We start from the raw sequence: 12,969 nt of genomic DNA, 5'->3' as shown, positions 1-12,969 counted from the left end.
CTTTGCAATTGTGAAACTGTTTTACTTACACCAAAATGACTTGATATGAGAGAAGTATGTGCTTCTCGGATTATGTTAACTCTTTCAGTTTGTGGAATGCATAACTTTCCCAAATGATATAAGAGTTGGTCTTTTACATAATAATCCAATTCTTCTACTTGCTTGCCATGAATTAAAGTTGCATATACATCTTTAAAATCTACATCTTGAGCATATTGTTCAATGTAACTTTTGTGCATTACTGAGTTATGCTTAAGTATAGTAGATGCATTTATGATTGGTCTTGATAACATGTATGCAACCTCATTGTGTATGCCCTTCTTATAATTGATAAGAAGATGAAATTGTTGTAGAAAACCCATCCACCTATAATGTCTTGATTGCTGCAATTTAGTTTGTCAGTGCAAATATTGAAGTGGTTGATGATTTGTATGTATGATTGTTTCTTTACCCATTAGGTAAGGTTTCCACTTTTTCACACTTTGTACTAATGCGTACAGTTCTTTATCATATGTGGGATAATTAACTATTGCAGAAGTAAATGTCTCAGAATGATAGCATATGGGTTTTCCGTGTTGCATCAACACTGCTCCCATGGAATAGTCACTAGCATCTGTCTCAATCTCAAATGGATGTTGAAGATCTGGCAGTGTTAGTACTGGTGTTGTACTGATTTTCTCTTTTAAGGTGTTGAAGGCTTTCTGTTGTTTGCCTCCCCACTTAAACACCTGTTTCAATCCTGTTAAAGCATGTAATGGAGCTGCAATCAAAGAAAAGTTAGCAATAAACTTTCTCCAGTATTGTGTTGCCCCTAGGAAACTCCTAACTTCTGTATAAGATTTGGGTTTAGGCCAGTTTACAATGACTTCAACCGTAGAGGGATCTATCTTCAATTCACCACCCCCTACAATATAACCCAAATAATTTAAAGATGTTCTGCCAAATTCACATTTTGACAGTTTTACATAGAGATTTTCTCTTTTTAAAACATCTAAAGTCTGTTTTACATGCTTTACATGGCCTTCACATGTCTTGCTAAAAACAAAATGTCATCTAAATAAACAATTACAAATTCATCAATAAATGGTCTATGTACATCATTCATGACTCTCATAAATGTAGCAGGAGCATTAGTTAAGCCAAAAGGCATAACCAACCATTGATAAAGTCCTTGTTTTGTCTTGAAAGCAGTCTTCCATGCATCTTGTTCCACAACCCTGACCTGATGATAACCACTTCGCAAGTCTAACTTAGAAAATTACACTGCTTCTCTCAATTGATCTAATAAATCATCAATACGACGAAGAGGATAATGATTCTTGATCATTACTTTATTTAGTGCCCTATGATCAATGCACATTCTCCACGAACCATCTTTCTTTCTCACCAGCACGATTGAAGATCCACATGGTGATGTGCTTGGTTGTATAAACCCTTTATCGAGCAACTCTTGCACCTGTTTTTTTTATCTCTACATTCCAACCTGTACATTCCAATGTTAGGCAATGGAGCATCTTGCTGCAAATAAATATCATGTATTGTTTCTCGCTTGGGTGGCAGACCTTTAGGTTCTTGAAATAGAACAACATATTCTGAAACAACTTTAACTAAATCAGCTTTCTGTTTAGAATCACAACCTTCAAATGCATTGGATTTTTCAGGATCCTTTGTCTTTACAACCATTAGTAAAAATTGATTACTTGAATTCACAATTCTTTTCATCTGTCTTGAGTTTATGAGAGAATAGTTACCTTTGAGTTTATGAGCTCTTACAATATATTCTATTCCATCTTTAGTGAGTTGATACTTATTCTCAGCTCTATAGAAAATAACTTTCCTATCATACAAGTATGGACTTCCCAAAACAATACCACATATATCCAATGGAACTATATCTAACTCAACCTCATCTACAAATGTTGATCCAATAACAAACCTAAGTTTACATTGTCTCGTTACTTGTAGCTTTGTTTTATCACACACCCAACCTAACAGATATGGCTTCTCATGAGGTTTTGTTTGTAATCCCAACTTCTTTACAATTGTTTCAGAAATCAAATTTACTTGTGATCCACTATCAAATAAAGTATCAATCTTATTATGCTTGGAAATTACTCTAATACAAAAAAGCTCATTTCTTTCCCTCTCATTATTTTCATTATCAACAGATTGTGCAGAATTACTTATGGATGCTTCAGAATCTTTACCTTTAATACCTGTGGCTGTAACTGTTGTTTCATCGCCTGAATATGATCCCAAGTCTTTCTGAATAGCAGCAACATTCTCTCTCCTTCCCACCAAACTTCTTAGGTTTCCGTTCTAAATGCAAAAACCAGCAGTGTGCCTCATTGTGTCCTTCTTTCTTGTAATGAGTGCATGAAGGTTTATCTTTCTTTACAGTGTTTGCTTTCCTCTCCTTCCATTTCAGTTTCTTCTTTTCCTTGCTCTTGCTTACATAATATTTAGATGATCCCCCAACCTCTAGGTTTACATTCTTACCTCTAGCTTCTAGATTTGTGGCTTGAACTGATACATCATCTAAGCTAGTGGGATTAAACATGAGAATAGTATGCTTGAAATAGCTATGAAAACCACCTATATACTTCAATAAAGTTTCAGGTGAATTTAATGATATACCTAGAGTTAAAGCTCTCTTTTTGAATTCTTGAGTATAACTTTATACACTTTGACCCTTCAACTAGCGAAGAGTTTGCCAACTCATCATTGCCTGCTGTATATAAGCTAAAAGATAGAATTGTTTTTTGATAGCAAAAACAAATTCATTCCAAGTAGAAATGATTTTACCATGTTTTTGCATATCAGCTTGTGTCTTGCCTTCCCACCATACTAGTGCAGTTCCTCCAAGTCGAAGGCTAGCCAGCTGAATCTTCTTCCTTTCTGATTCAACGTTTTTTACCCTACAAAATATACATCAATTTGTCTTATCCAATTATCTAGCTTTTCTGCATTGAGTTCTCCATCATAAATTGGTAAATCAATCTTCACATCTAATTTGATTAAGGAAGTTTTCTTCTTCTTCTTAGAAGAGCTAGTGTTATGCGAAGAAGATGATGAGGATTGTTGACACCTAATCATCAGGATTGGGTGAATAACTGAAATTGATGTAAATAAATAATAGAGAATACGAATAGTCACCGGGAGATGAAATGAACAATCTCTCCCTCATGTATATAATAAACACCAACTTAAATGAAACAAACAAATTGTTTTGAGGAGTTACTGCCTGGTTTGACATGGTATCACAGCCAGCGCCTAAAATGACGTTTTGTGTAATTCCTAGTGTGAGTTTATGCCTATATTCTACCTATTTTGTAGAATTCACACCTACCCATCTGGCCGAATTCAGTTTCCCATATATACGCTGCCCCTTACTCTAATGCGCAGCCAGCTCTCATATAATCTGTGGTAGGTTTCAGAGCCTGCTCCACCTGTTATTCACCATTATTCTCGCTGCTCCTTATACTGTGTTGAAACACTATCAATGAATTTCATAAACATATGAACGCTGCTTCCTCCATACGCTGCTCTCTCCAGTGGCTCACCAGTGTCACCAGGTGTCACGATGCTTCTCTCTCCTTTGAGAATAGTTTGTCTGGTTCTCTTGATGGAGAATTGATTTTGGAAATTCCTCACCAGAGGTAGCGTTGTTCACAAATGGTGTAGATTGCATGGTGAGAAGTGGACTCTTGCTGGTTCTAGTAGAATTCATGGGAGATCGACAAAGGCTCTCACTTTGCGTAGTTATTGCTATGCGACATCGTGAGCCTGTGCAGAATGTACATGACAATCTTCAAGAGACAAGATGTGCTTTCAAACCACTGCCAACATTCCATTAACTGAACCAAGACCTTCGTTCCATTATGTTATGCATTTGCGTGTCTAAAAAAAAGGGCTATTATGTAGTAGCGCATTCACACAAATCTGCTTGCCTGTATGACATGGTTTCTATCTAGTTTTGCTGAAGATGTATCGACTATCACCGAAGCTGTCTTTCATCGAAATTTCAAAACATAAGGGGTCAGTGCTGGTGGCGTCTAAGAAAAGATTCTGTACGTGGTTTCCCAAGGCTGATCCATTTTTCTAAATTCCTCATAGGCTAGAGGAACAGTCTAATCAAGGTGACTGATTTGTTGGTTCTTTCACTGGTCAAAATTGTTTAATGCTTCTCGGCCTTTAATTGAAGAGTGCGATGTGTGGGAACATCGTGAGAGTGCATTGAATGTTATATGAAGTGAGGATATCATGGAATAAATGGTGTGCTTGATTGGTATGTTCACCTGTTGTTGTGTGTTGAAAAAAAATAAAAAATGTTTTGAAAGTCCATAGTTACACTATTCATGCATTGGTGTAATGTCGTGTAATGGCTATGTGTGAGACCATGTGCACAATAGTACTATGTTTCAATATAGTTTGAATACTCTAAGTTTTTCATTATAGTACTATATTTCAATATAGTACTGTCATACCAATGCCCCTTTGAATTGTAATTTTTTAAAATTACCACCAGAAGTACAATTTTACTGTATATTGCCAGAAGTATTTTTCTATCAACAGAAGTATTTTTTACAGTACATAGATTTTTGCCAGAAGAAGTACAATTTTACTGTATATTGCCAGAAGTATTTTTCTATCAGCAGAAGTATTTTTTACAGTACACAGATTTTTGCTAGAAGAAGTATTTTTTTTTACAGTATGCATTCGATCATATCTATTGTGGGAATAGTTCTTACTGGCAAGGAGAACTATCTTGAGTGGTCTCGGATGATAAAACACACCCTCATTTTCAATGAGTTGTGGAAATGAGTGTGTATTGGGAACGGAGACAAAGAGCCAAAACAACCTACCTCAGACAAAGAGTTCGCCATTTGGGAAAATAAAAACAACAAAGGCTATGCATTAATTGCAGCAACTGTAAGTGAAGAGGTGAGTCGCCATATTTCTCCATTTTCAACTACTTTCGAAGCCTTACAAAAGCTGAAATAACTCTATGACTGACATTCTGCACTTGAAGTTGTTCAACTTATGATTAAAATCTTCACTCTTGAATTGCAAAATAATGATCCTCTTGCTCTTGCATCCAAAGTAAAATCTATAATGCATGATATCAAAGCCACTAAGGTTGAATTGGATATTCCTCTTATCGCTTTTCTCAAGGCAATTTATTCTACTTACTCCAATTATCTTGAGTCATTGCAAGCAAATGGAAATCTCAAAGATATTACCTTTGACTCTCTTGTGAAAATATTTGCTGAAAGAGAGAGCTTTTGGAAAGAAGACAACCCCTAAATCCTTTGAAGAGGTTGTGTGCCTTGCTCATAAAGAAAAGAATCTTACTCAAGATTCTTCTAGAGGAAGAGGTGGTCGAAGAGGGAGAGGAAGATATTTCAGAGGTAGGGGGGCAGACACTCTCAAGGAGAAAAGGCAGATTTGCATTGCATATGCTGCAAAAGAAATGGATCACATGATGCCTCTACATGCAGTTTACCTTAGGACAAAATTGAGTAGCAAAGAAACCAACAGAAAGGTAAAACTAATGACACAGACAAAGGTAAAGCACGTGAATCTACTCATTATGTTGTGGCACAATGTAATATCGGAGTAAATGAAGATCTATTTAATGCTTCACTTGCTTCTTGGAAAAATGATTGGTTGCTTGATACGGGAGCAACTTGCCACATGACTCATAGAAAATATTTTTTTGAAGAATTTACTGAAAATGTTGATGGAGCAGTATACTTTGCAAACCAATCAAAAATCAAGCCATTAGGGCTTGGTACAATTAGGCTTAAATTGCCTGGACTTCCAGACTTCCTTCTGCATCATGTTCTATATCTCCCACAGCTGAAGAGAAACTTGTTGTCCTTGGTCCACATCTGCCAGCAAGGTCACTCCATTCATATGTTTGATGGCAAGCTTGAGGTGAGAAAAGCATCTAACCACTCACTTGTCATGAGGGGAATAGAAGAAGAAAGGCTTCTCAAGCTGCAAGGTACTTCTGCTCGTGCACAACATTTATCATACAATTCTCATTATGAAGAAGGTACACTTCCATCAAGTTTATTATGGCATGCTAGATTTGGACATTTGAACTATGAGCCTCCGCTTGTTGAAAAAAAATGGTGTTGCTAGTTTGCCTACAATTCCTAGGAAATTTAAGCAATGTGATGCTTGCAATCTAGGAAAGCATAGCAAACAATCTTTTCATGATTCACATTCAAGATCACATAGAAAACTTGAACTCATTCATTCAGATTTATGTGGTCCAATGCCTGTTCCTTCTGCAAATGGAAATAAATATATGATGACATTTATTGATGACTACACCAGAATGTGTTGGGTTTATTTATTGAAGAACAAATATGATGCTTTTCAAACATTCAAGAATTTTCATAAATATATTGAAAATGATGCACAATCTCATATTAGGTCTATTCGCACTGATAATGGAAAAGAATGCACATCAAATGAATTTGAAAACTATCTTCGCCAACATGGGATCAAACATCAAACAACTGTGCCTTATAATCCCCAACAGAATGGTGTAGCTGAAAGAATGAATAGGACAATCTTAAATATGGTAGGCTCCATGCTCTTCTTCAAAAATGTAAAAATAATGTTTTGGGCTGATGTTGTTCTATGTGCTGCATATATAAAGAATAAACGTCCATCTAATGCTATCAGAAACAAGACTCCCTATGAAATGTGGTATGGGCACATTGCTTCGATAAAGCATCTCAGGGTCTTTGGTTCCACCTGTTATGCCTTGATACCAAAGGTACATAAAAATAAACTTGGTGCAAGAAGTTGTAAGTGTATCTTCCTGGGGCATTCAAACACCTCCAAAGCATACCGTCTCTATGATGAAGTCAATAAAAAGTTTGTTGTATCTAGAGATGTAATCTTTCTCGAATCATCCAAAACTGACAATGTTGTTAAGCGGCAACTTGATTGCTTGGATGGATTCGCAAATGCAAAATCATTTCAAGAATTTGATAATCAGATTCCACATATTAAAGGGGGGATTCCTATGCTAGAACAACATGTGGAATCTTCTTCTGAAGCGCTCTCTCCCCCGCATGAAACTCGAACAACGGATGATGCTTTAAGTGATGTGATTGATAGAATTGGGAGATTCAATCTTGATTCAGTCCCAACTCAATCAACAGAGCAACCTGGACCATTTGAGAAAGGTCCTCCAAAGTGGCTGACAAAGACATTTGAAAGTGTTCATCCTGATGAGGTTGGAAAGACAGGAACTAGAAATTCAAACCGGCAAAATGGAGGTGATGTAGATGACTCTAATTGACCTGTTGATATGGATGTTTCTTATGATTGTGAATTGAATTTCTCTACAGATTTTGAACCAACTTCCTTCAAAGAAGTTGCTTCTCATGATGAATGGAAAGAAACAATGCAAAAGGAGTATGATTCCCTCATAAAGAATGGCACTTGGAAGCTGGATGATCCTCCATTAGGAACCAAACCAATTGGCTGCAAGTGGGTCTACAAGAACAAGTATAAAGCTGATGGCTCACTTGACAAGCACAAAGCCAGGCTTGTGGCAAAAGGTCTTGCACAGAAGGAAGGGGTCGATTATGAGGAGACTTTTTCCCCCACAACAAAATGGGCTACAATTTGGACACTCTTTGCCCTAGCAGCTCAGAACGGTTGGAAAGTCCATCAAATGGATGTAAAAACTGCTTTCTTGAATGGAGATCTAAAAGAGAATATTTTTATGTCCCAGCCTGAAGGATTTGTTGTGAAAGGACATGAACATAAAGTATGCAAACTTGTGAAATCCTTGTATGGCCTCAAACAAGCACCGCGGGCCTGATATGAAAAACTAACTGAGCATCTTCTAAAACTCAATTTCAAACATTATGATCTTGATGATGCAACTTTATTTTTCAAGAAAGTTGGCAAAATAGTTGTATATCTTGTGGTATATGTAGATGATCTTTTGATGACAGGGAACAACGAAAGCTACATTGCATCCATAAAGAAGGAATTGGGGAAAGGTTTTGAAATGACTGATTTGGGCTATGTTCATTACTATCTTGGTATTGAAGTAACTCAACGTCCAAAGTCCATATTTCTTTTTCAAAAGAAGTACATTGGAGATATGTTGAATAGGTTTGGCATGACAGAATGCAATCCTCTTACTAATCCAATGGAACAAAACTTAAAGCTCACATCCATTGAAGGAAAAGAATTTGAGGATGCAACAAAGTATAGACAACTTGTAGGAAGTCTCAACTACCTAACTACTACCAGACCAGACATTTCGTTTGCTATTGGAATCCTCTCCAGGTTTATGCAAAAGCCTTGTGAGGGACATTGGTTTGCTGCAAAAAGAGTTCTAAGGTACTTGAAGGGAACTCAAGACTTTGGAATAAAGTATACACAGGTGGACAACTTCAGATTGATTGGATACTCTGATTCAGACTTCGATGGAGAGAAAGAAACTGGGGTATCTACTTCAGGATATGCTATGAGTCTTGGATCAGGAGCTGTCTCCTAGAGATCATGCAAACAATCAGTTCTAGCAGATTTCAAAACAGAAGCAAAATACATGGCAGCAGTTGAGGCAACAAAAGAAATTGTGTGGCTCAGGCAAATTTCTTGAAGATTTGCAGGTAAAACAAGTACAATCAACTCCACTTATGATTGACAATACCTCTGCAATAAAGTTTTCCAAGAACCCAAAGTTCCATGATCGAATGAAGCACATCAATACTAAATATCATCTAATTCAACATCATGTTGAGGCCAAAACAATCCATCTCAGTCATTGTTCAACGAACGAGCAAATTGTAGACATCTTCACCAAAGCACTTGGAAGAGAAAAGCTTGAAAGATTCAAAATGATGCTTGGACTCACTAACATCCCTTCAAATTAAGGGGGGGAATGTTGACACCTAATCATCAGGATTGGGTGAATAAATGAAATTGATGTAAATAAATAATAAATAATATGAATAGTCACTGGGAGATGAATGAACAGTCTCTCCCTCATATAATAAACACCAACCGAAATGAAACAAACGGATTTTTTTGAGGAGTTACTGCCTGGTCTGACAAGGATGATGAAGGTGATGATGGAGGAGATGGTGAGGAGGCATTTCCCCTTTCCCTTTGCCTTCTAGAGGGGCAACTAGAAAAGGTTCCTCTGCTCCTTTGTCTGGTTTGGGTGTTGTAGTGCTTTCACCTCGACCTTTCTTAAACTCCAGATACATCTCTTCCACCATAGCTTGGATTGTCATAAAACTTTCTATAAACTAAGATTCTGATCCCAATGGGGCTTCTTCTGCCATTCTCCTCTGAGAATAGACTCTTCCAATCTTTGGATTAGGATCAACAAGTTCTCCTTCTCCTAGTCTAAGCTTTAATCTAGTTAGCATTCAAAACCTAGCACAAGCTTGTCTAACCTTAAAAAAACCAAATGCTTTGATACCACTTGATCCGAAATGGATACTAAATCAAGAAGAAAAGGTATTACAGACTCATGTGCAGGAAAATGCCTATATTACTTATTGCAACGGATCGAAAAGATTGCAAATAATATATACAAATAACAGTGAGAAAACATAACAGACACATCAACACAGTCAAAATAATAAAGGAGTTCACTAGACCCCTTGGCTACGTCTCCTGGTCCAACTTTCAGTGTCAACCTCTATATTAAGTCTTCAGGAACATATTATTACAAGAGTGAGCTCAAAAACAGAGTTTCAACCAACAGTGACATCAAAGAGGGATCTGCTCGAAAACCTCAAGTCTAAAAGAGTGCACAGACTCTCCCTCTGTCCTGTTCCTCTATCCAATCTGCCTCAATATGACTGACAGGCTGTCTTTTTGTGACTGTCTTCAACTAACTTCTCTGACCATCTCTCCCTCCTCAACTGTCATGGGATGGCTCTTTTTAAACCTATCGGCGTTGTCTGTTCAACTCCATTCTCGGGCTTTCTGGCTCCCGACCGCTGTCTGTTCAAATCCCTGTTGAGTGTTAAACAATCATTGCAAAATGCTCTAAGGTATGGTGGCCACCTGTTTTCAAACGGAAAGGAATAACACGGGTGAAAATCCCAAAGAATCGCTTCTATGTTTACACAGAGAAATATACAGGAAATACTCTAAAAACAATGGAAAATCCGACCAAGCTGGACTTCAAAAGATATAAAGTCCACCCTATAATCCTCTCGGGTCCGTCTTTTATCGTTGTTGCAAGTCGCATATCACTTAGTCCCTTTGCATTGCGATTCTCTAATCTCTAATCCCCGATTACTCTGATCGACCTCATCGGCTATCGGCGCATCGGTGGTATCGCTGCTTCAACGGTCCTTTGCTCTGTTGCACTCCCAATCCCCAATCTTCGATCACCCTGATTGTTCCGATTGCCGATTTCAATCGCAACCATCCATTCCTTTCCAGATCCAACAACTGTCAATGAAGCGCTCATCGCACAGTCTCAAGTCTATGGGTTCCTTCCTTGTCCCTTGGTTCTTTGCAATGCGATAATGCAACCATCGCATATCTCTTAACCCTGCAACCTGTGTTATGTCCTCCTCTTAGAGAATTGCAATGCGATATGCTTTTGTTCATGTCCACTATTGATCTATGCGCTTGATCAATGGCTCACGTTGTATTGCTAATTCTAGTCGCATTTCCCTTAGGGCTGCCCCTGATATACTCCGCTGGCCTCTCCCGATGCGATATCCAGATTTAATCTGGGCCATCGATCTATCCGACCCGACGACTCCTGTGCAATGTTACTTCAACCTCCGCTTAGCTCTGTTTTCCGCCATTCTTAGTGTTTTTCTCTGCGATAATGTTTTTGAATTGTTAATAGATATGAAGACTTAGAATTAGAGATTTTATACAAGATCCATTTTGGATCATCTGTGAAGGGCTTGATGTTATATGGAAGGCAACACTGCTGGCTCACGTGAAGATCTCGTCCTTGGTGAAGCCACCCAATGGTGTATGGTTGTGGATGTGTTATGGTCGACAAGCCCACCCACTTCACGACCTCTACCGAAATGAGGTTCTTTTGGCTCCTGCTGTTGACAGTGAACTATAGCGGGGAGCCCTTTACCCACATCTGGGAGTGGAAGAGATGCTCCTCCTCCTCTGGATCTTCAGGTTCCTCCTTTTGGATCTTCATGGTGGAAATGGTGGCGTCGGGGTCCACATCGATAATCTGATTCCGTTTGTAATTCCCCTTGTCGGGTTCTGACTCAGAGTTGGAACATGCATTTGATTCTCAAACCTTTAGCTTGGCCACCAGTGACTGCTTGGCCTGACACTCACTTATGTTGTGAGTGTAGCTCTTATGGAACTCACACCACTTTCCCATGTCTTTTTTCGGCTTCGTGGCATTGTTCTTTGCTTGCAGCTTTAGCAGGTTTTCTTGGGCCACCCCGCCTTGGCTTTGTCCTTTGTTCTGCGGTTTGGGGGCACCTTTCCCTTACTTCAGATTCACAGATCCAAAGTCTCACTTCTTCTGTTTAAACTTTTGCTCGATCTTGACGACATATCGGTATGCCATGCCGAGCGAGGAGATGTTCAGGAATTTTATTTCTTCCTAGATGTACTTGTGCAGGCAGCTATGGTATTTGAGTACCAAATGCTGCTTTGAATCCTTGATACCCAACTTTGTGCGAAGGGTATGGAAAATATTGGTAAACTCCGACACGTCTTGGTCCCTTCCTTGTCGAAGCGTAGTCCACTTTATGTATTGATCCTCATAGCTTCCGACAGGGTAGTATTGATCCTTGATGGCAGCTCAGAATGAATCCCAAGTGGGTGCGGCTAAAAAGAATGAATTCGTACTTTCATCCTTCTGCTCACAGTAGGTTTCCCACCAGTGCTTGATGTGGGGGGCGGCTTTGAGAAGAGCGAAAGTAATATTTTCCCTGCTGGAAAAATAATGAACATAAAAATACCCTTCTAGCAGATTTAACCATTTATCTACGACGTATGCATCTACCTGACCCTCAAATATGGGAATGTCAAAGTTAACTTGTACCTTAAAGGGTGTGGTGCTTCCAGAGTAGTTGCTGGAAGTAGATGTGTCGCCCCTGGGTAGCTGCTGAAGGATCTTGGCAAAGTTTTCCATCATCGCGTTCCTTTATCGCTTGAGGGCCTCTTCGAGCAAGATTTTGATAGGATCTCTTGCCCCCTCGTCTTTCTTTTCATCTACCATGGGAGGCCATCAGGATTTGCGAGGCTGGTCTTGCAAAGGCTCGACCAGTTCAAGCCCTAACTCCTTATATCCGGACCTCTTTGGGGACATGCAAAGAAAAATAGAGAAAGAGTAGACTGCTCTGATACCACTGATCCGAATTTAAATAGAAACGCAACAACTTACAGATGTAACCATACATATAGAGATGTCGCAGAAATAATACTTCATTTCATTACTGTAAAATACTGAAATGTGCTTACAAACAGAAATGGAAATAAACTAGCTAGGGCGATGGTAGCTTATCTCTAAGAAGAGATGTGGCAGCTACATGCCTCTGAACTGTGTTACAATGATGTTCGAAGGCCTATTTATTGTTGAGAAACAACGAAAAACCCTAAACATCCAAAAACCTAACCCTAGAAGATGAAACACCAAACTGTGGGCCCCATTTGGGTAAATTGGTACATCAACTTCCCAGGGTCGTAACTTTGGCAAACAATCTTCGTTTGACGCGCACAATATCTCGTTAGAAAGATCTATATCCAAGAACTACAACTTTGGAAAGAGCAACATCGGTCCATGGACCCATGTTGCTCCTAGTTTTCCAAAAAAAAACATTGTTTAGGGCCTCAAAATGGCTCCGGAAGTTCACAACCCAAAAAACTGCTAAAAATAGTAAATTGTGCTACAATTAAGGAAACTGAAAAGCTGAAAGAAACAATGATGAGGGTCCAAGTGGACTTGGCGAGTGGCCACCAATA

This window comes from Pinus tabuliformis, chromosome 5_2 (assembly GCF_031772625.1).
Source record: "Pinus tabuliformis cultivar Carrire ecotype Pingquan chromosome 5_2, CPIR1, whole genome shotgun sequence".
In the NCBI taxonomy this organism is placed as follows: Eukaryota; Viridiplantae; Streptophyta; class Pinopsida; order Pinales; family Pinaceae; genus Pinus; species Pinus tabuliformis.
Note: the sequence above shows the minus strand (reverse complement) of the source record.